The sequence below is a fragment of the Perognathus longimembris genome, chromosome 6 (genome assembly GCF_023159225.1).
Source record: "Perognathus longimembris pacificus isolate PPM17 chromosome 6, ASM2315922v1, whole genome shotgun sequence".
NCBI classification, from domain to species: Eukaryota; Metazoa; Chordata; class Mammalia; order Rodentia; family Heteromyidae; genus Perognathus; species Perognathus longimembris.
In genome coordinates this window covers 24,307,592-24,335,244 of record NC_063166.1, presented here as the reverse complement: position 1 = coordinate 24,335,244, position 27,653 = coordinate 24,307,592, and the positions used below count along the sequence as shown (strand labels likewise).

Sequence of the window (27,653 nt, the reverse complement as noted above, 5' to 3'; positions counted from 1 at the left end):
TTTTCTTTTTTTTTTGCCAGTCTTGGAGCTTGAACTCAGGGCCTGAGCACTGTCTCTGGCTTCTTTTTGCTCAAGGCTAGCACTCTGCTACTTGAGCCACAGCGCCACTTCTGGACGTTTTTCTATATATGTAGTGCTGAGGAATCAAACCTAGGGCTTTATGTATGTATACAAGGCAAGCACTCTTGCCACTAGACCATATACCCAGCCCCGCCTTTTCTTTCTTTTTTTTTTTTTGGCCAGTCCTGGGCCTTGGACTCAGGGCCTGTGCACTGTCCCTGGCTTCTTCCCGCTCAAGGCTAGCACTCTGCCACTTGAGCCACAGCGCCGCTTCTGGCCGTTTTCTGTATATGTGGTGCTGGGGAATCAAACCTAGGGCCTCGTGTATCCGAGGCAGGCACTCTTGCCACTAGGCTATATCCCCAGCCGCCGCCTTTTCATTTTTAAAGTGAAGTATCAGAAGTTTTACTTCCCCTTAAATTCCAGCATCAGCCAGCAAACATTCTGAAGGAAGAGAGGTAATATAGGATAAGGTGACAGGGTCCATTTTGAAAACAACAGCTTGCTTTGCTTTGGGTTAAGGCCTTCAAAATCACCCTCTGGTTTTGTATTCTACTTTGACCATGGGGAGACCATGTAACTGAGCCCAAGTTATGTACTAGAATGGAACATACTACGGATTATGAGGTAATGACTAGCAGCCAGCACACTGCAGTCTTAAAGACCACTGTCAGAACACACCGGTTTTCAAGTGTAGGTGGATGCAGCACCATAGCCTGTCCACCTCTACCAGGGACTTGTTACTCAGAATCCAAGTGTGGGAGCTTGATCCTTTCAACAGTTTCTGAAAGCTTGAGGTCCTGGGTGCTGGAACCAGGCGCCCCCTACAGGCAGGTCTGAGAGTAGCCCTTTCCTAGGTTAACCATTCCTCATCTCCGAGGCCTTTGAACAGCAGCAGGCATGCCTTTGCCACTGGCTATTTTCTTTCTTCTTCCCAGACCTTACCTCAGGATGCCCCAATACGGAAGATATAGCGCCATTCCTCTCAAGGCCAACTCCCTCAATTCTGTTACTAAAACCCGCAATAGTCCAAACAGTTGAGTTCTCACAACCTTGGCCCCTGACATCAGAACATGATAGAAAGCAAATTTCCACAAGAAAAGACCTGCTTGAAGATGAGCAGGTGGCCAAGAGAAGGGTGAGGTCATACTGGTCTCCATCGCTACCATACATGGGGTGAGCTTGCCAGAAGCTAGGCTTCACTGAGACTTCATTTGGAGGTCTGAGTTGAATCTTAAATATTACCCTCACACACACTCTCCCCACACCCTCCCCCCCATAAGGTTTCCAGAAGTGAGACATGGAAAGGCAGATGAAGACATAACCAAGGAACTAGAGCCGGGGCTCCCGCAACAAGCAGGCTGGAGATGAGGCATGGCAGTGTGCAGCAGGGCAAACTGGGTGGGACTATAGGATCTAGGGGGAATGGGACAGGGGAGCAGCCAGAGGCGGCAGTCACCAAAATCAGAGCTCAGATATGAGAGATAGGGGCAAATGACATGAGAAATGGAGCATGGAGTCCCAGCAGTCCCTGAGGCTCTGCTAGGATTTTCCCAGTTGTCAGTCATCAGGAGACAATCTCCCCTGGAGATGTGGGGACCTGGTAGGGCAGGTTACAGGAAGCTGAACTCACAGGGGTCACGTTGGATCTTCCATGAGCTATAGATTTGGAAAGAGACCTTGAAGGTCCTTTTACCAGGCCTGATCATGTGGTCTAGACTATGAACAGATGGAAGTCATGCCCTTGAACAGAGCTGAAGGTGCAGCTCAGCAATACAGCACTTGCCTAGCATGAGTGAGGCCATGGGTTCTATACTTAGTGCCACAAACAAACCAAGCAGAAACAAAATTCCATCCTAAATAGAGATAAAAGACAGGGAAGTAAAGAAAATGCTGTTATGCTGGGTGCTGGTGGCTCATACCTATAATCCTAGCTACTGAGGGTCCTGATTCAAAACCAACCTGGGCAGGAAATGAATTGCCAGAAGTGGAGCTGTGGCTCAAAGTGGTGGAGCACTAGCCTTGAGTGAAAAAGCTCAGGGATGGAGGCCAGGCCCTGAGTTCAAGAACTAGGACTGACAGGAAAGAAAGAGAGGAAGGAAGGAGAATGAAGGAAGGGAGGAAGGGAGGGAGGGAGGGAGGGAGGGAGGGAGGGAGGGAAGGAGGAAGGGAGAGAGGGAAAAAGAAAGAAGAAAGAGAGGGAGGGAGGAAGGGAGAGAGGGAAGGAAGGAGGGAAGGAGAGAAGGAAGGAAATAAAAGAAAAGAAAGAAAATGCTTTATACTTGGGTTTTTGAAAGGGAGCAACAGGGAAGCCTACCTCAGACATGAACCCTGGGTTACTGTATGTTACATGTCAGATTTATATTCCATGCACATTTGTGCAATATATTCTATAGAACATCAGAAGACAGTGTGAAAAACTACCCGTTATAGACCTCAGAAAACAAATCCCAGGGCAAGAAACGAAGGAGCATTTATTTTTGTAAACGTCATAGAAACTTTTAGTCCTTTATGTGACCTGCTTTCACTAATACCCAATTACCAGGCAGTGTAGTATTGGTTAATTAATATTAATTAAATGTACCATGAACTATGAGTCCAGCTAACTCTCTTCTGTAAGTTAGATTTTGCGATAACACTAAATCCTGTTTCTTTGTGGTCAGGCTTCCTGTTTTGTGGTATATATAATTTCAGAAGCTGGGCGCTAGAGTGGACCTTCAGGAATTCTTCCTGCTAACCACCTCATGTCATGGAGATGACCTCCCTACCTACCGCCATAAGAGCACTAGCCTGTGGCAGGGCTGAGCACCTAACAGGCTTCTCGGTGTCCCGGGCTCCTCCTGGAATGATCCTAACATCCTGAACACTTAACACAATCTTTTTCTCCTTCACTTTGCAAGATCACTTACTTTCAATTCAAAATTATTCAGAGGCAGTGGGAAATAGGTAAGATGTTTGGGTGGGGCGGGGAAGATAGAGAGTAAACTCAGAGATTTGAATGTGGGAGCTCATAGTTAGGCACTTCATTTATTTTCTTTCTCTTTTTTTGGACCAATATGGGGCTTGAACTGGGGACCTCATACTCTCACTTGACCTTTTGTGTTCAAGGCTAGCGCTCTAACATTTGAGTCACAGCCACTTCCTGCTCAATGGTGGTTCATTGGAGTTAAGAGACTTTTCTGTCTGGTCTGGCTTCAAACCTCAGCTCTTAGTCTATTGAATAACCAGGATTTTATAAGTGTAAGACATATATACATATATATATATGTATTTCTCTTAGTAAGCAAATTAGTAGGAAATTCAGTGGGCGTACAGTAGTAAACACATATGTTATCCAGCCAGAGAACCCACAGATCATAGAGGTGACTGAGTCTGTGGCCTGAGACAAGTTACAGAAATTTCCCAAGACAACATTCCTTCAACCACAAAATTATCATGCTAATGGTGCATATTCATAAAGCTATGGGACTAGATGATGTCCTATATCAAAAGCACCTACTACAGCACCTAGGCTCAATAAATACTGCATTTCTTTACTAAAGTCCCTTGCACAGTATTGCTAAGAAGAGCTTACCTTTGAACACGTGTGATGGGTACCTGGATGGAGAAAGGTGTTTCTAGGACTAAGTAGAAATATTTCCTGGATAACCATGCAAAGCACTCTCAGTGTCAGCATTAAAGTACTGTATAACTTCAAAATAAAATGGCAGGATAGGAACACTCCCAGTGTCGGAAGAACCAAGCCTGTTTCTGTCATGCTAAAACACACGGAAACATTCCCATCTGCCCCTGGGCAACTGTGTTCAAATGCTGGAAAGCATCTCTAGCTTTACACTGAAATAGGTCAAAAAAAAAAAAGATATCTTAGGTGAAGGCTATTCCCAACCAAACTGCTCATTGTTGTTCCCTAATGATGGCTCCTTGATCATTCCTTTACGTCTCACATCTCCAAGAAACTGATCACTGATGTTGATATGGTCAAACACATGTTTGCAGTTCACAACATGTCTTTCTGGACATCCAAGAGCTGGGGTGAAATGCCCAAGGCGTCACAGGACAAAGAAGCTGTTCGCCTTTAGCAAAGGGCCCTCAGCTCACGCTGAGCCAACCGGATCACACATCTGTCTTATCACATTCCTTCTCACACATAATGTGGGCAACAAATGACAGAGTGACCATTCATGGGGAAAATAAGCCAGGTGTTTGTATGTTCTGTTCTGAACAGATCTCCAGCTTAAACTACTATGTACAGACCAATATTTCAGTAGGTGCCTCTGATTGTAACACCAATCAGATCTGTTCTATATGCAGGGCACTGGTGGCTCATGTCTGTAATCCTAGCTACTCAGAAAACTGAGACCTGAGGATTGTAGTTCAAAGCTAGCCTGGGTAAGAAAGTTTGTGACACAATTAATCACCAGAAAACCAGTAGTAGATCTGTGGTTCAAAGTGGTAGAGAACTAGCCTTGAGCAAAAAAGTTCAGGGACAGTGCCTAGGCCCTGAGTTCAAGCCCCATGACTGACAAAACAACAGCAAAAACAAACAAACAAAAAACCCAGATCTGCCTCACAGAATCCTAGCAATGCTGCTTCTGGTTTAGAATGTCCTGTGATCTAGATATTCCAGCAAGAAAGAAAATCAGCTCTGTCTCTAGCACACACTCAGACACACACTGATACACACACAGACACACACATACACGCACACACATTCCATGGTCTCTCTTTTATGGAGTCACCTTTGTTGACAAAAATTGTAGCTAGACTGGTGAGAACAGAGAAAATACCACATAAAGTCAATAAACAAAGCTCTTCTAAGTTCATTAAACCTGTGAGACACCCTCTGCCTGTGTGCACTTGACTTCCAGCTTGTTGTTTCTGACTACATTGTGTCCAGATGTAAAGAGAATTGGTTGGTGTTTTTTTTTTTCACTCTTCTCCAAAGACATGTGATACTATTGTTCTTTGTTTCCTTAAAGTATGTGGGCATTCTTGCTCTCCCTAGGAAGGGAGGGCCTAGAAGGATGGCTAAAGCTTCTGGGGGGAAGCAATTATCTGCTGAACAACCAGAGCCCAGTTACAAAGGCCACCAGGAAAAGTACAAAGGGTGAATGGGCCTTACTTTGGGTCATAAACGTTATTGCCAGCAAAGTGAAGAGTTGCTAGCCCCATGTTCTTCTGAACCTAATTGGATCATACCACATGACACTCTGGGGGACAATTGCAGGAATACAGGTGGAGCTTGCACTCTGCTAAAGCTGTGTGTCTGGCAAATCTATGTGTGGGCCTAACTTTTATAAACTTCTACTGATGTGCTCTACACCCCAGGAGGAAGTTATTATTTAACATAACTCCATCGACTTTTTTTGGGTAAAATTCATAAATATTTTTGCTTATAATACTAGCTACTCAGAAGGCTGAGATGTGAGGATCACAATTTGAAGCCAGTCTATGCAGAAAATTCCTTGAGACATTTATCTCTGATTAGAAAGCTGGTATGGCTCAAGTGGTAGAGGGTCAGTCTTGAGAAAAAAAAGCCAAGACAGAGTGTGAGACCCTGAGTTCAAGTCCCACTACCAACACCCCCCCACACACACCAATCAATAAAGCTGCATTAGGAATAATGAAAAGTAAAAACTGGCAATCAGGAAAGTCAAATCAACAACTATGTGAAGAACAAACTTGGAAACACTACAGCAAAATAGAGGAAAAGGATAACAAAGATAAACTGAAAGATAAAATTTAAAACAAGCCAGGTACTGGTAGCTCACACCTGTAATCGTAGCTACTCAGGAGGCTGAGACCTGGATCATGACTCAAAGCTATCCTGGGCAAGAAAATCTATGAGACTCATTTCCAAGTAACCACCAAAAAGGCGGAGATGGAGCTGTGGCTTGAGTGGTAAAGTGCCAGCCTTGAGCAAAAAGTGCTCAGGGACAGTGTTTAGTCCCTGAGTTTAAGTCCCAATACATACACAGAAGAAGAAAAAGGATGTGGAGGAGGAGGAAATAAAGGAAGAGCAGGAGGAGGAAAAAGAGGAGGAGAAGGCAGAAGAAAATTGAGGCTCCTATTTGACAACAGAAAAAAGAAAAGAGCTGCCTATTTCTGACAGCAAATTTCTAAATCAAGTTTTCTACTGAGATATGACAACTAAAGATAAGCATATTCTTGAATCTAAAGACGTAATGAGAAAATACCGTATTTCATCACTAACGTGATTTAAAATTCTCTAAATCAAACAAAATTTGATTTTAAAAAATAAGGAAAAGGAGTTACAGGGCTTTAAAGTATTTGTAATGTGAAACTGAGTTGTATAAACAGGAAACAGCTGAATGGAGTTACAAACAAAGGACTCAGGTTATCTACACAATTTGTATAAGATGTTACATAATACTGAAAAAGAATCATTCACGAGATTAAAATATGTACATTTATCTTTACAAGGTAGTAGACAGGTGCTAGTGGCTCATACTGTAGTACTAACTACACGCAAGGCTGACATTTGTGAATCAAGGTTTGAAGCCATCAGAACGGTGCAAGTGAAGGTGTGGCTCATGTGATAGACTGCTATTCTTAAGGAAAAAAAAAGCCATGGGAGACCAGTAGTGGTGAACTCTAGGGGAGAATAGAAATGTGTGGATCTCATTTTACACCGTGAACAGGTATAGTCAAGTAAGTTCCCTGATGTTTCTCATATGGAAATAGAGATCAAGTTTCATCAAATTAAAATAGACAAGTAGATGACTAAATATAATGTACCATGAGAGTATGACTAAAGAATAGATCATGCTGCACAAAATGGGAAATGATGGAAATATCAAGAAATCATAAAAAGAATAAAGAATATAACACAACAACAATTAGAACAAGCAGAACAACACTGAAGATAAGTATCAATTCTGTGAAGAAATAGAGTTGGGCTGAGGGCATGCCTCAAGTGGTAAAGCACCTGCCCAGCCCAAGCTCAAGTCAATACAGCAACAACCACAAAATAAACAAATTGCAGATGGAGTAAGAAATGTAAAATAACCTTATGGTATGTGTAAGTCAGTTATTAAAATATAAAACATGGGGCAAAGGAGTATCAGGCACTTGTATATTGAAAAAATAACAGTTATAATATTAATATAAAAATCAAAACTCAATGTATAAAGCAAGGCACAGGGTAGACTTTTTGGTGACAAGGGGTACATTTCAAATGAGGGTTGACATTTATGTGCCAAACCAACACGGCATGGAAACACTGTACGTCAAAATGTAGGTAACTTCCAGTGAAGCACGAATACTTTCAATTTTCATTGTGAAGGAAATTTAAGATGAAAGGACATTCAACTCTATTAACTGAAAAAGGGAAATAACACGCATGATAGCAAAACATAGTGACCAAAACCAACACAAACACTTCTATGAAAGATTTCAAAAGGGGGTCCTTGGAAACATACAACTCAAAACAGACTACTCACTAGCTAGTGCACTGGTCTAAATAACACATAACTGAAATTAAAAATAGAGAAATGAAAGCATGAAGATTAGAGATATGTCTGGTTGAAAACAATGTGCATGTTAATCACATTGTAAATATAGAAGTGGAAGGCTTTCTAGAGAAATAAAATCTTTTTATATTAACTTAAACTCAATTTTTATGGTCAGAATAATTATTACAGAAAAATATTTCCTAACTTGGATTAATAGTGCATGCCTGTAATCCCGGCATTCCAGAGACAGAGGGGGAGGACCAGTTCAATGTTAGCCTGAGGTACACAGTGAGGCTTGTCTTCAAAAAAAAAGAAAGAAGAAAAGAACTCAGAGGCAAGACCTTCCATAACATAACAGCTGAAAAGCCGAGTCCAATGATTAAATTTGGGGATTAAGTACTTTCAAAACTTCTAGGAATAGAAGATATCATGATATGTAAATTAAATTACACAAGTCAAGGTTTTACTGACATCATGGAAAATTATTTTTATTAAAGACAGTGAAAAGGCATTTTCTTAAAGATTCCATTGAACCTTAAATACTGAAAATTAGAATACTACTCATTGTCCACAATGAAAGACATCTTTCATAGATCAATAGCCAATATCTTATTAAAGACAAAAAATTATAAGAATCAAAGATTAAATTCAGGGGGCAGAGAGTGTGGTAGAGCATTTGCTTAGTATGCTGAGGACCTGTGTTCCATCTGCACTATAGCAAAAACTACTAAATTCAGGAGTTCAATCGTGTATCTGCTCTGCTACTACTATTCAACATAACTCTGGGATATTGCAGAAGAAATGAAAGTAAAACATTTTCGCTTTTCCTTATTGGAAATGCTAGTAATGCCTATTGAGAGCATTTAAAGAATTTAGTGATATTAATAAAATGGCTAGTTATTAGGAGATGTGCATGTGCACACTCATATATACATTATTCTTTTTCCTAAAGCCGAGCAATAAAAGCTGAAAACATAAAAGATATGAAGATTAAAGTTCATAATTATAACTAGCACTATAAAATCTCTATGGGAAACTTAACTGAAGTGGCTCAAATTTTATTAACAAAACAGAACAAAACAAAAAACAGCAACAGACCATGTTTTACTAGTACACAGAGGAAGACTGCATGGATCGAAAACTGTCACAGAGTAAGGAGGCTTCCGTTCTCTACAAACCCATATGCAATTTGTTGCAGTAAAGATCTGTTTTAAAGATGTTTTTACATCTGAGCAAATTAGTCTTCCATCGTGCATGTATGGAATAATAAACGAATAGGCTAAAAATAACTAAGAAATTTCAGAAAAAAAGAAAATCCTAGGAGAGAGCTTCCCTGCTTGCCTTACAAATTACGAAAACCGTATAATCAAAATTGAAATGGAAATACACATAGAAAACTGAGTATTAAAGATCTGATGTACACTTGAAGTCAGAAAAACTTCAGGACACAATTATGGTGGTGGTTCTGTTACTTACTGAAAGCGAAAGAAATGAATGGCAGGAGAAAAATTGGATAGACTTGGCAAAAGTGCCCTAGATACTCGTGTCTGAACCCAGACATTAAAACAAACTTCAAATATTAACTACAAGACAGTAAGAGCTGTAAGAAATTACAAGTGCATATTTCTTTGATCTTACTAAATAAAAGGCTCTTTTAGGTATAAAAGCAAAAAAACCATTAATGTGTTTAACTCTATACCTGTTTTGAATATTTGTACAACAAGATCATTATGAATACAATTCAAAGGAAAATATCCATGTGGAAATATATTCCTAACAACACTAGCAGTGAATATTACTAATACACAAATACATATAATTACAAGTAAAAGATACACTTCTGAACACAAAGCAAAGAATGTAAATAGCTGATTTTTGCAAGAAATATAAAAAACTGAGAAACATCAGGAAAACATCCAGTCTCACACAAGATCACGCTCAAGACAAAAGCACATTTAAACAAAGATATAATTTTTAACTTATCATGTTGGCAAAGCCTTTGTTTGTGTCTGTTTTATAATTCCAGTACTGAGTGTGGTCCAGAATACAGACTGGTAAAAAGTCACTCTTGGTAAGTGTTCAAGTAGAGTGATTTAATAACACATATCAAAAACCTTACAAAGGTCCTGAGTATTTGAGCCAACAGCTCCAATTCTAGAAATTTACCTGAATCATCCAGAGTTATTGCAAAAATGAAAGACATACAAGGAAGTCAAACATGGCATTCCTAATAAGAGCAAAGTAGAGAATTAAATGTTGAACAAATAGACTCATTGCATAAATCCTGGGACTTACAGTGAATGATAAGAACTCTACTTATGGTGACTAGAAGCATAAATATCTACAAGAAAGGCACAACTTTATAGGCCATAAGAACATACACTGTTGGCTTGGAGAACATACAGCCTAGTGAATGACTAAGCTCACACCCAGGACAACCAGAATAGTCCGAGTTGTAACATGTAGGTGGCTAGAGACACCAAAAATGTTTGTGTTTATTTTGAGGGATATTTATCTTTCTTTTTGTTATTTCTGGGTACCGGTCCTGGGGTTGAATTCAGGGTTTGGGCATTGTCCCTTAGCTTTATTCACAATCCACTTAGGCCTTTTTGGTGGTTAATTGGAGAGTCCCAAGGACTTTCCTGCCCAGGCTGGCTTTGAACTACAATTCTCAGATCTTAGCCTCCTGAGTACCTAAGGTTACAGGCATGAGCCACTGGCACTGCACTCGTCATTCTTTTTTTGTATTTCTTGTTTTCCTAAATAAATCTATAGTGTTTCTGTGGTCAGGGAAAAATGGAGTAATGGATAGAACAGATTTAAGAGTCAGGTTGCTTACATTCAAATCAGACTCTGTTACTTGAAATTCTGCCATTCGGGGTCAATTTTCTTAGGCCTCAACTTTCTTATCTGCCAAATGGAGCCCAAACATTAGCTATGTTGTTGGGTTATACGGTATGGTATGCACTTGGCTCAATGTCTGGACCATGGTAAGAGTAATCACCAGTGTAAGTTTGAGGCCTGAATGTATGGCTGCTCTGTCCTTGGCTGTTCCACAGGTAACTTGTGAACTCAGAGGCCTGATTTTCAGAGGGAAGTGTATGTTTTTAAAGGCCTAGATTCATTCTCTCTCTCTCTCTCTCTCTCTCTCTCTCTCTCTCTCTCTCTCTGTGTGTGTTGTCTTTCTCTGCAGATGTGCAGTGAATACAATCCCATAAGGGGATCAAGACAATCTGATTCTAGAATCTCCTGGCCCATTGACCAACCATGCATGTCTTCATACAGGGCTGTCTGTCTCTGTCTCTGTCTGTCTGTCTGTCTGTCTGTCTCTCTCTCTCTCTCTCACACACACACACACACACACACACACACACACACACACACACACAATCTACCAAGATAAACACCCTCATGTCATGTCTTAGGCATCTAAGAAATTTGAGGAATAGTTAATAGAAAGGCTTAACAGAGAGACACTTTGAGCTCTGTGAACAGTCAACCCAGGTCTACAACAGATGGCTTTGATACAAAAGTCAGTGATCAAAGAAACCAGGGGCTGTTGATCATCAACTGGCCCACATATAGCCTAAGGGGGAGAAATGGGGCTTTTACCCTCCAGAAAATGGATGGTAAACAGTAAGTTGAGGAAGACTAGCTGAGCAGTTGAGAGACTCCGGGCTGTTTCCAGGGCGCAACCTACCCACTGGCCAGTCCTGCATGCCTTGGTCTAGGGCTCTCATCCGGGACCCAGCTAGACCTGAGGTAGTATTAAAAATAAAGGTGACGACCTCAGCTTTAAATAAAACATTAGCTATTTTATTTTTAACTTCAAAGCCAGCCAGCCCTTGCATCCCAAAACAAAACAAAGGAGAATGACAAGAATAAATGCTTTCTGAATTTATAAATGGCTTCCAGGCATCCGGGAGAGGCTTTTTTGCCTCTTCCCATCCAGAGTTGTTTCAATCCAGTGTGGAAGTGACAAATGAGCTCAGGTTAGCAGGCATTACCTGCTCAGAGCCCAAGGTTATTAGATGCCATTAGACACAGCACGGGGCCACATGCATGGAGATGATGTGGCTCCGTGTGTCACCCTGTAAATTCTCCTAGGTGAAGAAGCCATGTCTGCAGCTCTCACAGGCTAGACATCGCCGCAGGCCTAGACAATAGCACTCAACAGGGCAGGGTGAGAGCTGCAGAAGACTGGAATTAGCTGAATCTGAAATGTGGGGAAGTCTTTGTACGTGTAAAATAGAAATAAGTCTTAAAAGGAGGCATAATTATTTGGTAGAAAGGTATATTTAGGGAATTAAACAAATGACGATTTGATAGTATGAAAAGAAGGAATGATACTCTCTGCCACAAGGGGAAATAAAAGGAGAAAGTCACATCAGAATTGTCAGCAGATGACAGGCAGCCCAATGGAGCAGGTAAGACAGCTGTGTTTGGTGTCAGGCACCCTGGTTTTGAACTCTAGCCCTCAGCATTCACAAGGTGGGTGAGGAACTTCACATACTGAGCCTCTGGTTGTTTGTTGCTGTTGTTGTTGTTGTTGTTGTTGTTGTTGTTTAATCTGAAGAATAATAATAGCAATATCTAGCTCAAAGAGTTACTGAGATAATTCAGTCATGTGCTGACTTGGTGCCTAATTACTGTGCATTTAGATGTGCAAGGCGCTGTGGCAAACTCTCGAGGTACTCTAGTGCTCTCACAAGGCACAGCCTCATTTTGATGGACTAGAAGCATCTCTCTGCTGAGTTGGATAGAGAGAGAAATATCAAGAGGTATAAGGAAAATCAAGAGCAGCAAAGGCAACTGAATCCATCCCAGAACAATGCAAATATTTGAAGACAGGAAGGTGCTTTCGTGAAATGGGACATTTACAAAGACCTTAACTCAGGCCACGTGACAGCAAGTGAAGTGGGTGATGGTGATAATGATGGTGATGGTGCTGAAGGTGTTGGTGCTGATGGTGATCCCGAAAAGATAACCCAGCAGGCAAGGAAGACTAGAGATGTGAGACTAGGTAAGGCCCACGTTAGTTAAAGCAATGAGGTGACAGATTCAGTTCTAAACCCAGGAAGTACCAAGAAGGATCTTGACTAATTTTCATTTATTAAAACTTACAGCTCTATTTTTAGTTATAGCTTTCAATCTATCATCATTCAAGAAAAGCTTCTCTTCAAAAATTCTATTTTGGGAATGTTAATTTAAAAAAAAAACACCACACACACATAAAATGTTCTGCTGCATGCATTTCTTTTTTAACCAGCCATCTCTCTGTTGAATTTTAGCTTGCCAGTAGTGGGTATGTGATATTTTAAAAACTCACTAGGCAGAGTACCTAGAAGTTTCATACAAGCATGGAAATGGCAGAAATAGCTGGTAGCTCTTACTTCCACGTATATCCTCAAGGAAAGAGAGAGATAAGAGTTTGAATCAACGTCTCTCTTTTATTTTTCATTTATTTTTGGCAGTATGGGAAGCTGAATTCTGGGCTTCAAGCTCTACCACTTGAGCCAGGCCTTTTCCACATTGGCTATTTTCCAAGAGGAAGGGTCTCACTTTATGCCCAGGCCAGCCTTAGCTGATTTCTGTGCCACCGAGGATTACAGATGTGTACCACCACACCCAGCCATTGCTTGAGATGAAATCTCATGAACTTTTATGCTCCTGTTGTCTTTGAATCACAATCCCCTGATTTTCTTCTTCCAAATATGTAGAATTACAAATAGCTTTCTAGGGTTCCAATTTGTTTTTAACCATCTCAGGGTAAAATTCAACTTGTTTCGTTATGTATATTTTGAAAACTTTTAGACTGGCTCATTCGTATTTTGTTAATTTTCCTGCAACCTGCTTCATAGGCTTATCATCAATTTGTAGTGATTTAGGTGCATAGTTCTACACAGTTTTTGATCACTCACCTTCATTGGTGTAGACTAGTATATTATTTGATTATATCATCATTTGATTTACCTATTCCATTTTGATAAACAGTGGGGTGGTTTGGGATTATTTCTTTAAGCTATAATTAGCACAAGTAAGGCTATGATGGACAGCCAACTGATCCCTTTGCCACAACACACAGAAGTTATTCTAAGGAAATTCCACAAGGAAAACTGCTAAACTTACATGCATTCTTACTAGGTATTGCCTGTTTTCCTAATGGTAGTACAAGGAACACATCTACCCGCCAGCACTACGTAGCCACCAAGTGCCAATTTGCTAACTTAGACCTGAATATTCTCTTTGAGCTGGTGATTTCAGATCTCAAATAACTCAAATGCCTTTCCTGTGTCTATCTAAGTCAATTCAAAACTGGTCTTGGAGGGAAAGGAATCCAGGCTTTAGAAAATTTCTTTCTGTTGAATTTCTAATGCATCACAATGATTTTGCAAGCAATGTCATCTCATGAACAACAACAAATGATCACATATTGCTGGCTCCAAGACATAAAATTAAGAAGTTTCAATGAAAGCAAACATGCTAACAAAAATATTCTGACTTGCTGCATCAAACTCAATGAAAGTAGGCATAATCTAGACATTTTTCCCTAACCTTCCATCCCATTTATTTCATGGTACTTTTATAACGAGACTTGCCAGCAAAAAAGTAAAAAAAAAAAATGTAAAAAGAATTTTTTGTAGGAATGGGAGATAATAGGATTGGAACTCTGGGCTTCAGCTTTTTTTGTTTGTTTGTTTGTTGCCAGTCCTGGGCCTTGAACTCCAGACCTGAGCACTGTCCCTGGCTTCTTTCTGCTCAAGGCTAGCACTCTACCATTTGAGCCACAGCACCACTTCTGTCTGTTTTCTATATATGTGGTGCTGGGGAATCAAACCCAGGGCTTCATGTATTATGATGCAAACACTCTTGCCATGTTCCCAGCCCTGGGCTTCGGCTTTGATAGAAAAGCACTCTACAACTTGAATCATCACCTCTCCAATCCCCTACCAGTCATTTTAGTTGGGTTTTTTACGTTTTGTTTTCAGATAGAGTCTGGCATTTTTACCATTTTATCTCAGATTACGATCTTCCCACCTCTGCCTCCTATGTAGCTGGGCTTACAGGTATGCACTGCCTACATGAGTGCAGATTTGAAAACTCAAAAATGTACTGAGTTTACTTGTTTCAAAGATGCAAATATGCATCAGCAGTAAATATGATGAAAAAAGTTTTTAATATGATGTCACATAAATAACATGAATCCCAATAAAGATACCATTAAAAATGGAACATCTAGGACAAATAATCCAGTTGCAACATGACAAATACCATTTGATTCTCTTCTGTAGATAGTCAGTAGGGAGGCAGAGGCTATAATTGTGGTTGTCCAGAACTGAGGGGAGGGTAAAATGGAAAGCTATTCTTTAACGGGTAGAGTTTCAATTTTACAAAGCAAAAAGAATTCTGGAGATGGAGTGGCGGCCGTGGTTGCACAACAATGCGAATGTACTCAATGCCACAGAACTGTTTAAAAATCGTTAGGATAGTAAATTTTCTGCTATTTGTATTTCACCCCAAAGTGGGAACAGCTATGATTCGTGTCAGTAGTGAGTCATGTTAGGACAAAATGAAGAGCTCTTTCCTCAGGTCCCATAGATTCTGTATCATGGATTGCACACTGTACAACTTTAAAAATAAGTGCTGGTAATCAATATGTAACTTCGGTCCATAGCACTATAACAACATATAGTGGCTGAGAATATTACAAGCTTTTATAGGTGTAAAGTTGCCCCTCATAACCTTGACACAGTAACTGCAAAACCAGGGGCTCCAATTGAACAGGGCATGCCAGACTCAGAAAATACACCTCCCATATGTCTCAGGGGCTGAGGCACATTCACCGTTGAACTTGAGCTCTTAAAAATTTTGACTTCTGTCGGTTTAAATTCTCAGAGGCTCCCGCCTCTGCTTCTGCCACTGATCACAAAAGCATCTCTTATCATTTGACATAATCTCCACCATAAAATACTTGTTTTTTTTTTCTTTTTTGAATAGCCTGAGGTTGAGAGGACACATTTTAAAATGTTAAACAATATAAAACTGTCGAGGATGACTGGAGAATGGAAAAACAGCCAAGCCTCTTTGATGCCATCTTTATGCGTGGAAAAATCTTCCCACACTGACTCCCACATCGATCAAGTGAGCTGCGTCTCACCCTTCTTTCAGAGTTCACCTTAATTCACTTCTCGGTTCTGTAATCAATGCAGTCAGGGGACTGTGATGTGAGTAGAATGGCAGGTGCCACCCACCCTGGGAGCAAGGATGGCTGCCCAGAGAAGCCAAGTATGTTGGACTCTGAATGTCTTCTATGCATGAACCTCTGGACGATTTTTCCATCTCTCCCTTTAAGACTCATCAATGGAGCTTGATTCAGAATGGATGGTCACCCAAAAGGCAGGAAGTGAAGGATGCACACCTATTATCTCTCTTTATGGGAGAGGCAAGAGGCTCATTCCATTTACACAGCTTCTCACAGTTGGCTATTTTCTCACTCAGCACCTGTCATTCAGCAACCATTCACTGATGATCGCCTATGTATCAGGCACAATGCCAGACATTAAGGGACAGAAATAGGACTAAGATGTGGTCTCAGGGGAGAAGCAGATGGGGTGCGGGGTGCTGTGTAGTAGCCACGTTATTAAAGAAGTATCCGAATACTCATAGATGGTAAAAATAGCAGCTTTCCCTCTCTCAAAAAAAAAAAAATGCCGAGTACAGGAGTCATCCAGATACCGAGAGAGAGCGTTCTGGCAATGGAATGACATATTTGGAATGAGTGTGGTGTTCGCTTCTGATGCGTTCCTTTGCAGAACGCCAGTTATCCAGCCTGGCAGATTCACGACTGCTCCCAAATCCAGCAAGAGGCAAAGAGCAGCTGACATTAAGGTAAATGTACTGCCATGGAACATGTCAGCACAAATCTAGGACAAATTTTTCCAATGGCAACCATTTCTCAATCTGAATATGGCAGGAACAGAGCCTCTCTTGTTGTTTGTTTGGGTTTTTTTTTTTTGGTAGTTTTTGTTTGTTTGTTTGTTATTTTGTTGTGTGCTGTGACTTGAACTCAGGGCCAGGGAAGTCTTAGCTTTTTCACTCTATGCTAGAGCTCTACCCCTCGATCCACAGCTCCACTTCCAGAATTTTGGTAGTTAACTGGAGATGAAAGTCTTCATAGTCTTTTCTGCCTGGGCTGGCTTCTAACCTCAGTCCTCAGATCTCAGCACCCTGCATAGCTAGGATTATAGGCATGAGCCACTGGTACCTGGCTCAAACCTTTTCAATAAATGTACAAGTCTTCCCATGATTTTCCTTTCTTTTCTCTTTGTGTTTTGGTGCCAGTACTGAGGATTAAACTCATGGTCTCAAGACTAGTGCTCTACCACTTGATTTTTGCTGGTAAATTGAAGATAAACATCTCGTGAACTTTTCTGCCTGGGTTTCAAACCTTGATCCTCAGATCTTGACTAGCTAGGATTACAGATGCAAGCCACTAGCATCAGGCTCCTTCCATGTACTTTGAGTCGCCTCTAGACTGCCTGTGTATCATAGGCAATGTAAACGCTATGTAAACATGCTATCCTGGACCACTGGAAGGAATGACAAGAAAGCATATTCATGACAGATCTATCCAGTATAGCATCATTTTTCCTAAGTAATTTTAATCTTCAGTTGGTTAAATTTGTGTATTCGGGACCAGAAGACACAGAAGGCCACAGTGTTTGGAGGCAGGGCCTTGTATGGGGTAATGAAGGTAAAAGCAGGCCCTGTGGATGAACTGAACCCTTCTCCACTTCCCCGGTACCCTTGTGTGAGAAGGAGATCAGGACACATCAAGGGCAGACCATGGGAGGACACATGAAGAAGACAGCCTTCGAGCCTAGGAGAAAAACTTCAGAAGAAGCAATCTTGAGCTCAGATATCTACCTCCAGAATCAGAGGAAAATAAAGTTGTCATAGTCTAGATACCCAGCGGTCTAACACACCTTGTCCATGAAGCCTTAGAAAGCAAAGTGCCCACGTGGACATGGAGCCATTGCTAGGGGCTGCGCTGGAGACCCAGAATTGAACATTTGAGGAAGACATGAGAATAGCAGAACAGCTTCTGATTCCAGTCTGACCTCTTAGTCAAGCCCTGTTTACTTCTCTGCATCAGTTTCTTGCTTTAATTATCCAAGTTTAGATCACAAGGGCCTTGAGTGCTAGGTGACCTAGAACTGTGTAATTCTATGCAGTGAACTCACGGGCTGTCTAGCAGAAGATGAGAGACACCACTTGGATGTGTTTGCTTTGCTGAGCTACATATGCTGAGCCATGGTAAGAGGTCCTAAAATTCTCTGTCTGCTTCCTAAACAGTTTCATAAGCAATCTTCAACATCATACCAAGGACAGGCTGTCTATTGGTAGGCGTCCTTCCACACAAAGCATAACTCCCATAAATCGTTTATGTTGGACCACCCCAGAAGTCAGGGAAGCCAACTACACAGTATCAAGTTGAAATAAGGAAAATACAAATAAACAAGAACAAGTTGAAGAATAAGGTTAGCAGCTCCCATCCAGAAAGCCTGCTCATTTGAGAAAAGATGCTAACGGGTTCTGCAGGTAGAAATTACCACAACAGAGCAATAGACATCTTAATGCATTTTTCTGCAGCAATATTAGCATTAATAATTACAAGATCTTCAAAAGCATGCACAGGTAAGGATACAGAATCAAGCATTATGGAGATACCAAGTAGATTGAACAGTCGTTTGTTTAGAAATCATCTGTGTATGTGGAAGAAGTAGTCCTGATCACACCACATGAGCTTCTGGAATGTTCCCTGAAAGACTTGGATGCTGGCTTGGTAACCTACATGGCGCATTAGAGATATACAAGAACCTTTAAGAGGGAGGTCTTCAAGTCATTTAGGTTGTATCCTTGAAGGGGATTGTGGGAAGTCCAGCCCCTTCCTCTTCCTGTTTTTCACTTCTCAGTCACAAGGTGAGCAATTCTACTCTACCACATGCTTCCACCAGAGGCCTAAGAACAACAGGGCCAACTGGTTATCAACTCAACTTTCAAAACTGTCAGCCCAACCAACTATTTATTTGTAGAAGTTGCTAATCTCAGGTACTTATTATAATGAGGGAAAAAACTAACATGTGACCCCCCCTCTCAAATCCAGATGTAGATTTATGCTTTTGTTTTGGTGATTTGTTTCCTTGCTTGTTTTTTATTTATTTTCCATTAGGTGGGGCCTATCTGCCCCCATTCCTAAAATCTATGAATGATCTTTGTATCTTTATAAAAATCCCCATTCCTTAGAAGCTATTCACAGAGGACCTCTTTGACTGGCAATAGAGAAATAAATGATTAGTAAAACCATCATTTAAAAATAGAAATATAGCTATAATCTTCAGAAATTAAAAAAATTATACTTAAAGTTTCTGATTACTTTGTTCTCTCTATTTCTTTTTTAAATGTCCTTGCTTAATGGTTCATTCAGGTACACTGCAGTGATCCCAACAATCCACCAAGTGGTATAGAAGAAGAAGGTGAGAAGGCTTCCTGCCATAGTGTCCATTGTGAAGTTGTGCATACATGAACAGAAGTATGAGGCTAAAAGTGGTGCTTGAGTCTCCCTTCCTGGGAAACATCTTTCTATTCACTAGTATTTCCTCAGATGCACTTTCATGCTCATTCATTTCATCATTCATTCATTCAGCAGGTCTTTGGACTTCTGTATCTAGTGACTCTGAGGTAAGAAGGAAAAATCTCTACTCAAGAGGACCTCCTCCCAGAGGACATATGGCTATTGTTTTGCTGAAGCTGTGAGGTCCAAGAACCTAACCACACATTTCACATCCCCACAAAGAAATCCAAGGGCTTTCATGGTCCAAATGTGCACTCAAGGAGATTCGCTAAAGTAGTTAGAAGAAGGGATCTCCTTGTACAGAGGATGGCTGCAGAGCCTACTGGGTGAGAAAGCCCAACATGATGTGCCCACTTATGACTCTGCACCTGAGAAAGAAAGCAACCAGGCTGGGAATGTGGCTTGGTGGTAGAGTGCTTGCCTAGCATGCATGAAGTCCTGGGTTCAATTCCTCAGTACCACATACACAGGAAAAGCCAGAAGTTGTGCTGTGGCTCAAGTGATAAAGAGTGCTAGCCTTAAGCAAAAGAACGCTCAGGGACAGTGCTCAGGCCCTGAGTTCAAGCCGCAGGACTGGCCAAAAAAAAAAAGAAAGAAAGAAGAAAGCAAGCAACCATATTTCCTCCAAACTCAAACATTAAAACGATGCCTTATTGAAAGCCGAAATTCTTCAGTAGTAAATGAGCATGGTTAAAGACTCAGAAAAATCACAAACACTCGAATATGAAGTAAAGAGATAATGATACTTGTCAGAAGATATTAAGAAGACATGGCAATAAAAGGAATCTGCTCATACAGAGGATGATTCTAAATACAAAATGGTCAGATTGATACTTAGAAAGGTTGCTATTAATAGAAATAATCTTAGAGAGGTTTCATTATGTAAATGGCTCATATGTCTGCCAGAAATGTACCAAGTAATAATTTGCATTTTTGCTCTAGCAGAAATTTCAAGAATATCTCTCATTGGATTATGCAAGTGTCTTGCACAGGTATACCATAGTGTTTACAATCATAATAAGTAGGACCTCTTCTCTTAGTTGATAATAAAAATCACTAAATACATACTTGTGTGAGCGAGGCACCACTGTGCTTGCTGCTTTCTGTATAGCTGTTCTTGGAAGCAAGATTTTCACCCATATATTATTGTTGATAAAACAGAAGCTTGCTCAGGACCTCACAAGTTATAAATGACAGGTGCTGAATTTGAACTCGTGTCTCTCTGATTCCAAGCTCATAGCTTTTCCTACTGTAACATGAACATGGCCCAAACTCTGGTATCCTGAATATACCTAAAAATTAGAAATGGGTTACCAATCTCACAACATACCCCCATTCGGTGATATCAAACTCCCCCCAAGTTCTATGGGTATTAATCCCTCACACTCATTAGCTCATGATATGGTACAAAGCACAAAAATCACCTGGACTTTGAATGGCTAAATTATACTACCCTCTGAAGTTAAATCAACACCTGCCCAACAGTAACCCCTCTACCCTACAGTCTCAATGGATGTCCATCCACCTCTAAAGTCAGCCAGATACCTCTCTCAGGTCCTTGGGTTCAGGATCTGCCTTTCTGTAGGATCGTCCCTTCATTAGCTCTGTGTAAAGATAAGCAGTCTTCTGAATCCTGGTGGCAAATGTGCAACTCTCACATCAGCCACAAATCATCAACAAAATGGCTACTGGATCATAGCTGTGTTCCAGGTTTCCCTGCTTTATATTCCTCCATACATTCTCTGAGGAATTTTATAGTTTGTCAAAGAATAACTGAAAAAGAACTCATACATCTGAAGCAAAGGGGGAAAAGTAGCTCACAAATACCACTCAGACTGGACAATGAACGTGACTTTCATGTCAGCAAACTAGTTTAGTGTCCGTATTCTACAATGTGGCATGGACCAACCTTATCATTTCATCTCCATCTCCTATCACCCGTAAAGTGGGAAAAGTGTTGTTTATCTCATGGGTCTGTGAGCTGGTGTTAATGAGAGGTTACAATGCATGGTTCTCATGAGGTGCTTTCTTTTTCACTCTCTTTGATCCATGATAAATGGGTGATTCGCCATTCACTGTTTAACCTCCAGTTCCTCAACCTCCAGTGGGGAAGGCATTGAGTCAGCCTTACAGCTGGCCTTGCATAGTTGTTCTTTGGTAGCTAACATTATGCAGGGCTCTTCTGAGGGGTATACAGGTGGGACTATGTGCCAGAGCTTGGTAACTGAACACAGGAGGTAGAGGGAATCACTGTTAAAGCCATGTGATTTGTAGGCAAAAGAGAAAGATGAAATCTTTGCTCTACCATGTACTGATTTGACTTCTTGCAGGTTAGGTTCTCACCAACCAGATCCACATCAGCTCCTAAGGAATTATACCCCAAAGAGAGAGGGTGAATCATGAGACTCCTTAGATGAGGATGGCTCCTGCCAGTGCTGATGTTCCAGTGTTCCAAAAGGCAGAAGGGTCTTTACCAAAAGGCAAACCACAAAACCCAGCTACCACTGCAACACTAGAGTTTCACCCCTACCAACCTCTATAGATACTTCTAGGGAATGACGGGTTAATCAATAAGGTTAAGTTGCAGGGAAAAGCATATCTTGAGAAAGTGGAAAATAGTTGACATAATTACATCTGACACCATTTTAAAAATAATTTGTGGTTGTTGGGCAGTCATTTTGTTATATAAAAACACATTCAAAAAGAGACATGTTGCTAGGTGCTAGTGGCTCATGTTTATAATCCTAGCTGCTTAAGAGGCTGAGATCTGAGGATTGTGGTTCAAAGCTAGCCTAGGCAAGAAAGTCTATGAGATTCTTATCTCCAATTAATCACCAAAAAGCTACTGTGGCTCAAGTCGTAGACTGAGTGCCACCCTTGAGTGAAAAGCTAAGGAAACAGAAACCAAGGCTGAATTCAAGCCCCAGTAAGGATGGACACACACACACACACACACACACACACACACACACACACACACACACACACACATACACACACACACACGCATGTTAATAAAGCTGAAAGGGACACATTCATTTGTTTACTTGGTAAATTCTCTTGTCTGATAGATTTATCAACTTAAGGCACTGTTATAAGATTTTTTTTCCAAACAATGAGCAGTCATTTATTAATTAATCAGTCAAACACACCAGCCTTTGAGGAGCCTGGAAGAATCTCCTGCAATGTCTGTTTTTGTTATTCTTTTCCAGATGTGGAGGGAGAAGCCCTTGAAAGAAATATTTCATGCTACCAATCCTATTCCATCATGGTGGTATTTTTTTCACCAAGCACTCATCACCCATCCAGGTCTCCCCATTTTATGTCTAGCTCTGTTCCAAGTTTAAAAATCTCTTCACCAGTGTTTAACCCTCTGCAGCCGGAGAAAGAGCTGTATGGCACAGTGCTGGGCAGGAGCAGCTGCTGCCTCCTCTCCTCCCCCAGCACCTGCCGTGTATGTCAAGGGCCGCCAAGACAAGACAGACACCTTGGACAAGACAGAACTCCCAAGCTGTCCAGGAGGGCTGGAGAAAAACATGTCCCAAGTGGCTCCAAGTGACTACAGGCCCAAGACACAGAGCTAATTAGTAGGAAGTGAAGCAAAACCCATGGCAGTTCAAAGTAAGTGTGAGAAGCTGGTGTCATGTAGGAAAAACAACCCAAGGAGAAATCGCCTAAAGGCAGGACAACGATGCCTACACCTTATTTGCTTTGCAGACTAACACATTTCTGCTAGAAATATGTCTTTACACCCAGTCGAAATTTTTCTAAGGTGTTGACCTGCTACTAATTACAGCAATGCCTGCACCACCTCTCATAAATAACTCAGTGCTTATTGCATTCTGGTCACTTGGCTGCCATCGATGGCTGGATGCTAGTCGTTTTCACTGAACAAACCTATTAGCTATTGGGCTTCTTTATGCTCAATATTCATTAGCAAGTAGCTTCTGCTCCAAATGCCCTTTGGTCTTCTTTGCACAATTACCTCTTTCTTCCTACAAAACAGTGTAAATCACATTCTCCCATAATCCCAGCCAAATTTACCCCTGCACTTCTGGCATCAACACAATTGGAGACTTAGCACTTCATTAGCACTAATTGTAAAGTGTAAAAGTTAATCCTACCCATACTTCTTCCAGGGAGTAGTGTCTCCTGTGTTGGCCTCAGTTTCCTACTCATCCATATAAGGAGCTGATAATACTAATCCATAGTTCTTGACACTGTTTCAAGAATTAGACATTTATTTAGTATGTGTGTTGCACATTTTATGGACATATAAAATGCTAAGCACGTTAATGAATGCAACAAGCACTCAGAAAATGCCTAATCATCTAGGTGCCTGTGACTCATATCTGTTACCCTAACTACTCAGGAAGCTGAGTTCTGAGGATCCTGGTTCAAAGCCAACCCAAGTAGGAAAGTCTGAGAGTCTTATCTGCAATTAACCATCAATTAGCCAGAAGTGGTAGAGGCCCAGCCTTGAGTGAAAAAGGCCCTGAGTTCAAGTCCTGGGACAAGAAAGAGAAAGGAGGGGAAGGGAAGGGAAGGGAAGGGAAGGGAAAGGAAAGATGAAAGGACAGGAGGAATGGAGGGGGAAGGAAAGAGAGAAAGAGAAATGGAAGGAGGGAGGCCTATTGCTGTCCATATCATTAATGCTAATATTATTATCTTGTTAGTCTCTGTCATTTGATTATTAACCTCTTGAGAGGTAGAGGCTAATCATACACACTGTCCAGAAACTGAAGTTGTTGACAATTCCGTGACAGCTAACTCAAGAAGTAGCAACCTGGAGAGGGCACAGCGAGCTCCCACTAAGCTTACACAGCCAATCACAGACACATTGGATTCTGCTTCTTCAGGCAGGATAGTGACAAGACAAATGAATATGTTGGAATTTGCAGACAAATTATCCCACCAGGGCTTCAGAGGGAGAGGAGCAAAATCTATTGTACCCATAGGGCTCTAGAAACATCTGGAAGACGTGGGCACTAAGCATAAATACACAGGAAAGTCCATTGTGCTAAGCAGTGACCAGGAGTACAACCCACAGAGAAAAGAAAAATTTGCAATGTCTTTCCAGGGTGCAAGGGAGTATTCCTAGAGCTCATCCCCAACCTTTCCTTCAACAGTCATTTGCCAATGGGGAGAGCCAGACATCTTAGTAGATCCTGGGAGCATTTGGAGTTTGTGGCTTTGTCTACCAGGGATTGAACTCAGGGCCTCTTGCTTGCTAGGGAAGCCCTCTGCCACTTGCACCATGCCCCCAGTCTCCAAGCTTATTTGTTTTCACGCCAGTACTGGTGCTTGAACTCAGGGCTAGGTCACTAACCCTTAGCTTTTTCTCAAAGCTGGTGTTCTACCACTGACGCCATAAATCTAACTTCTGGTGTTTTGCTGGTTGATTGGAGGTAAGAGTCCCATGGTCTAGCGTGCCCAGGCTGGTTTCAACCCTGATCCTCCGGTCTCAGTCTCTTGAGTAACTAGGATTACAGGTGTGAGCCACAGGTTTCTGGCTCCAGCTTGTATTCCTGTACCACCAACTTCCTGGTGGCTTTCCTCCCATCTGTTCTCTTCTGAGTTCAATCCCTGGAACACTAAATGTCAGCAGGTCACCATCAACCCTTGAAGGGAGCCTCCAAGACCTAGGTAAACTCTCTGACCTTTCATGTAGAAGGGAGGAAACTGGGATTCCAGAGATTAGGAACATACCCAGGGTCACAAAATGAATGGCACAGTAGGAACTGGAAGCTGTGTGGTATAACCTCCTCATTCCTAACAGATCTACTTTTCAATTTTGCATGATGGGCTAGATGACTTTTCTCCCTCCCAGCCCTTCATGTGGCTGCTTGGTCATTAGCTTAAGTCCCCTGGTCCAACAGGCCATTGGGACAGGCCTTCCTGGCAACACAAAACAGGGCCATCCTCCAATCCACAGTCACCCTGCTCAGCATCTCCTGTGGGGACCTGCTACCTACACGCTCTGCCATTCTCTCTAACAGTCAGAGTATCACACTTCCCTGTGACTGTTGATTGACTAACATGATATCTAAATGGCTAATAAGTGGTATCCTGGATGAAATGAAAGATTTTTAAAATCGATTCCTTTAAAAACTGTGTATTTTGGTGAGGCGGGGGGTGGGGGGGGAGCAAAGAAGGGTGGCTTTTCTTCCCTAGGGCTGTTGTTTTCACAGAAATGTCATGACTTGAATTGAAAAAAAGTCAAGAACTAAATTAGTTCTTGCATTAAATAACACCTAGAAACAATAAAGGAACTCTGAGAAAGGAATAAAGAAACTGATTCTGCACGCTGGAAATCAACACTCTTCCTAAAGTCAAAGTCACCTGTAACAAGTGAGTTCTTACAGGGAAAATTACCTTAAAATAACCATGTTGAGATAGAAACAACAATAAAGCCTCCAATAACTGTTCTGTTTTCTTTTTTTAATGATAGTAGGGTTCGAACTTAGGAACTGGTGTTTGCTAGGTACTCTACTACTTAAGCCTCATCCTCAGTCTCTTAGTGTACTTATTTTTCAGGTAGCTCTTAAGTTTTTTTGTCTAGCTTGGACTGGAAGTTCTTCCACTTAGGTCACCAGAGTAGCTGAGATGATAAGAAACTGCCACAGCACTCAGCTATTGATCATACACTGGAAGTCAACAGCTGTTCCTCAAGTAATAACTAATAACTGATGAATATAACTAATGAATCCTTACAGGGAAAATAGCCTTAAAATAACCATGGTGAGATAGGAACAACAAGAACAAAAAGCCTCAAAGAATAAATGTTCAATTTACCTTTTTAATAATGATACTGGGATTTGATGCTGGTGTTTGGTCTTTTAATGATACTGAGGTTTAATGCTACTGGGTTTGGTTCAGGCTAGCCTAGAACCAAGACCTGCCTCTTATGTAAATGGTATTATAGGCACAAGCCACTACACCTAGCCAGCCTAAATTAAGTTTTCTTGAGGTAAGGTGGAACAAAACCAGAAGCTATATGGTTCATTTATACTGAACTCCTAAGCAAGTCCGCCGTACTATACACTACATTAGGCAAATGGCAAGTCAGATGGGGGTATTCCCAGGAACATGTGAGTCATAGCTATGAGTCATTAGCTTGTAAAATTGAGGACACAATCACTATCAGCTAAACATGATATTATTATTTGCTAAACGTCCAAGATATACATTTCCTTGTAAACAACTGGTAGAGACAGACTCCACACAGCCCTTTCATTTTCCTATTTTGCAGGCTGGCAGATTTTTGAAGTTTCACATTCTAGTATGAAAGAGAGATGAATATATTTAATTAACATATGCATAGGCACAGCTCATACATATTCATCATCAGGAGGAAATTCAGACTATGGTAACTGAAGCTTATAAAGTTAGGCAAAGGGTAGAGAAGGGGGGAGGTGTCTTTTTTTTTTTTTTTAAAGAGTTTACAAAGCCATTGTAGTACTTCACTCCTATAATTTCACCTACTCGGGAGGTAGGTATAGGAAAATGTCAAATCCTAGGCCAGCCCAGGCAAAGTCATTAAGACCCTACCTCAAATACAAAATTAAGTCAGGAGTGATGAGAGTATGTTTCAAGTAATAGAAATGTTTGCCCAGCATGTACAAGGCCCTGGGTTCAATCCCAGTGCCACAATAAAAATTAAAAGAGTTTTTGCAAAAGTAAGAGCATAAACTTGGGCATGAGGCCAATGTGAGAAATCTTTAAACTGCAGCACCAGCCCTAGCACAAGCATCCAAATACTTGGCCTGACCCATAATCCAAGGTTGGGGCCACCTATAAGAAGGCAAGCACTATACAGTCTTTCCCAACAAGTACACACAATAAATACATCAGTACACAATTTTTTGCTATGTTCAAGTGGCCAAATAGAAATGTTTACCTATTACATTTTAGATGGCCTGTGAATGAATTCCAATACGTGGCTTTCTTTGTCAGGAAACTTGCAGTCCCCAGGTATTTCTTACGCAGCCAAGCAGTGTGTATGGAGACATACCTGCAGATTCCTAAGTAAAGACCCCAGCTGTAATGAGATGTAGATGTGGTATGAACTCTTAGGGTGACTGGGGACCCAAAACCTGTCAGAATGGAGGAAAAGACCTTTTCCAGTACTCAGTACTCTAATGTCTGAGCCTTCTACTTGGAATGCATCCAGGGAGAAGCCTCCAATGCGCACACACACGCACACACACACACACACACACACACACACACACACACTCATTAGGGCTTGAACTCAGGGACTCATATTCTTGCTTAGCTTTTTTTCTCAAGGCTGGTGCACTACCACTTCAGCCATGCATCTACTTCTAGAATTCTGCTGGTTAATTGGAGATAAGGGTCTCACGAATTGGTCTGTTTGACCTGGCTTCGAATCTCAATCCTCAGATCTCAGCCTCTTGAGTAACTGTGATTATATGAGCAAACGACCAGCACCCAGTTGTCAATACATTTCAATTATGACT

General features: G+C 41.2%; 1 protein-coding gene and 1 long non-coding RNA gene across 11 annotated transcripts in view; one reads left to right on the top strand and one right to left on the bottom strand.

Moving 5' to 3' along the window:
• Positions 1-27,653, bottom strand: part of Atxn1 (ataxin 1) — a 411,842-nt gene that overhangs the window by 255,982 nt on the left and 128,207 nt on the right. The window lies entirely within an intron of this gene.
• On the top strand, positions 22,135-26,711 carry LOC125353002. The gene is made up of 3 exons (XR_007211231.1): positions 22,135-22,292; positions 26,273-26,278; positions 26,701-26,711. It is a non-coding gene; the product is annotated as an uncharacterized LOC125353002 (long non-coding RNA).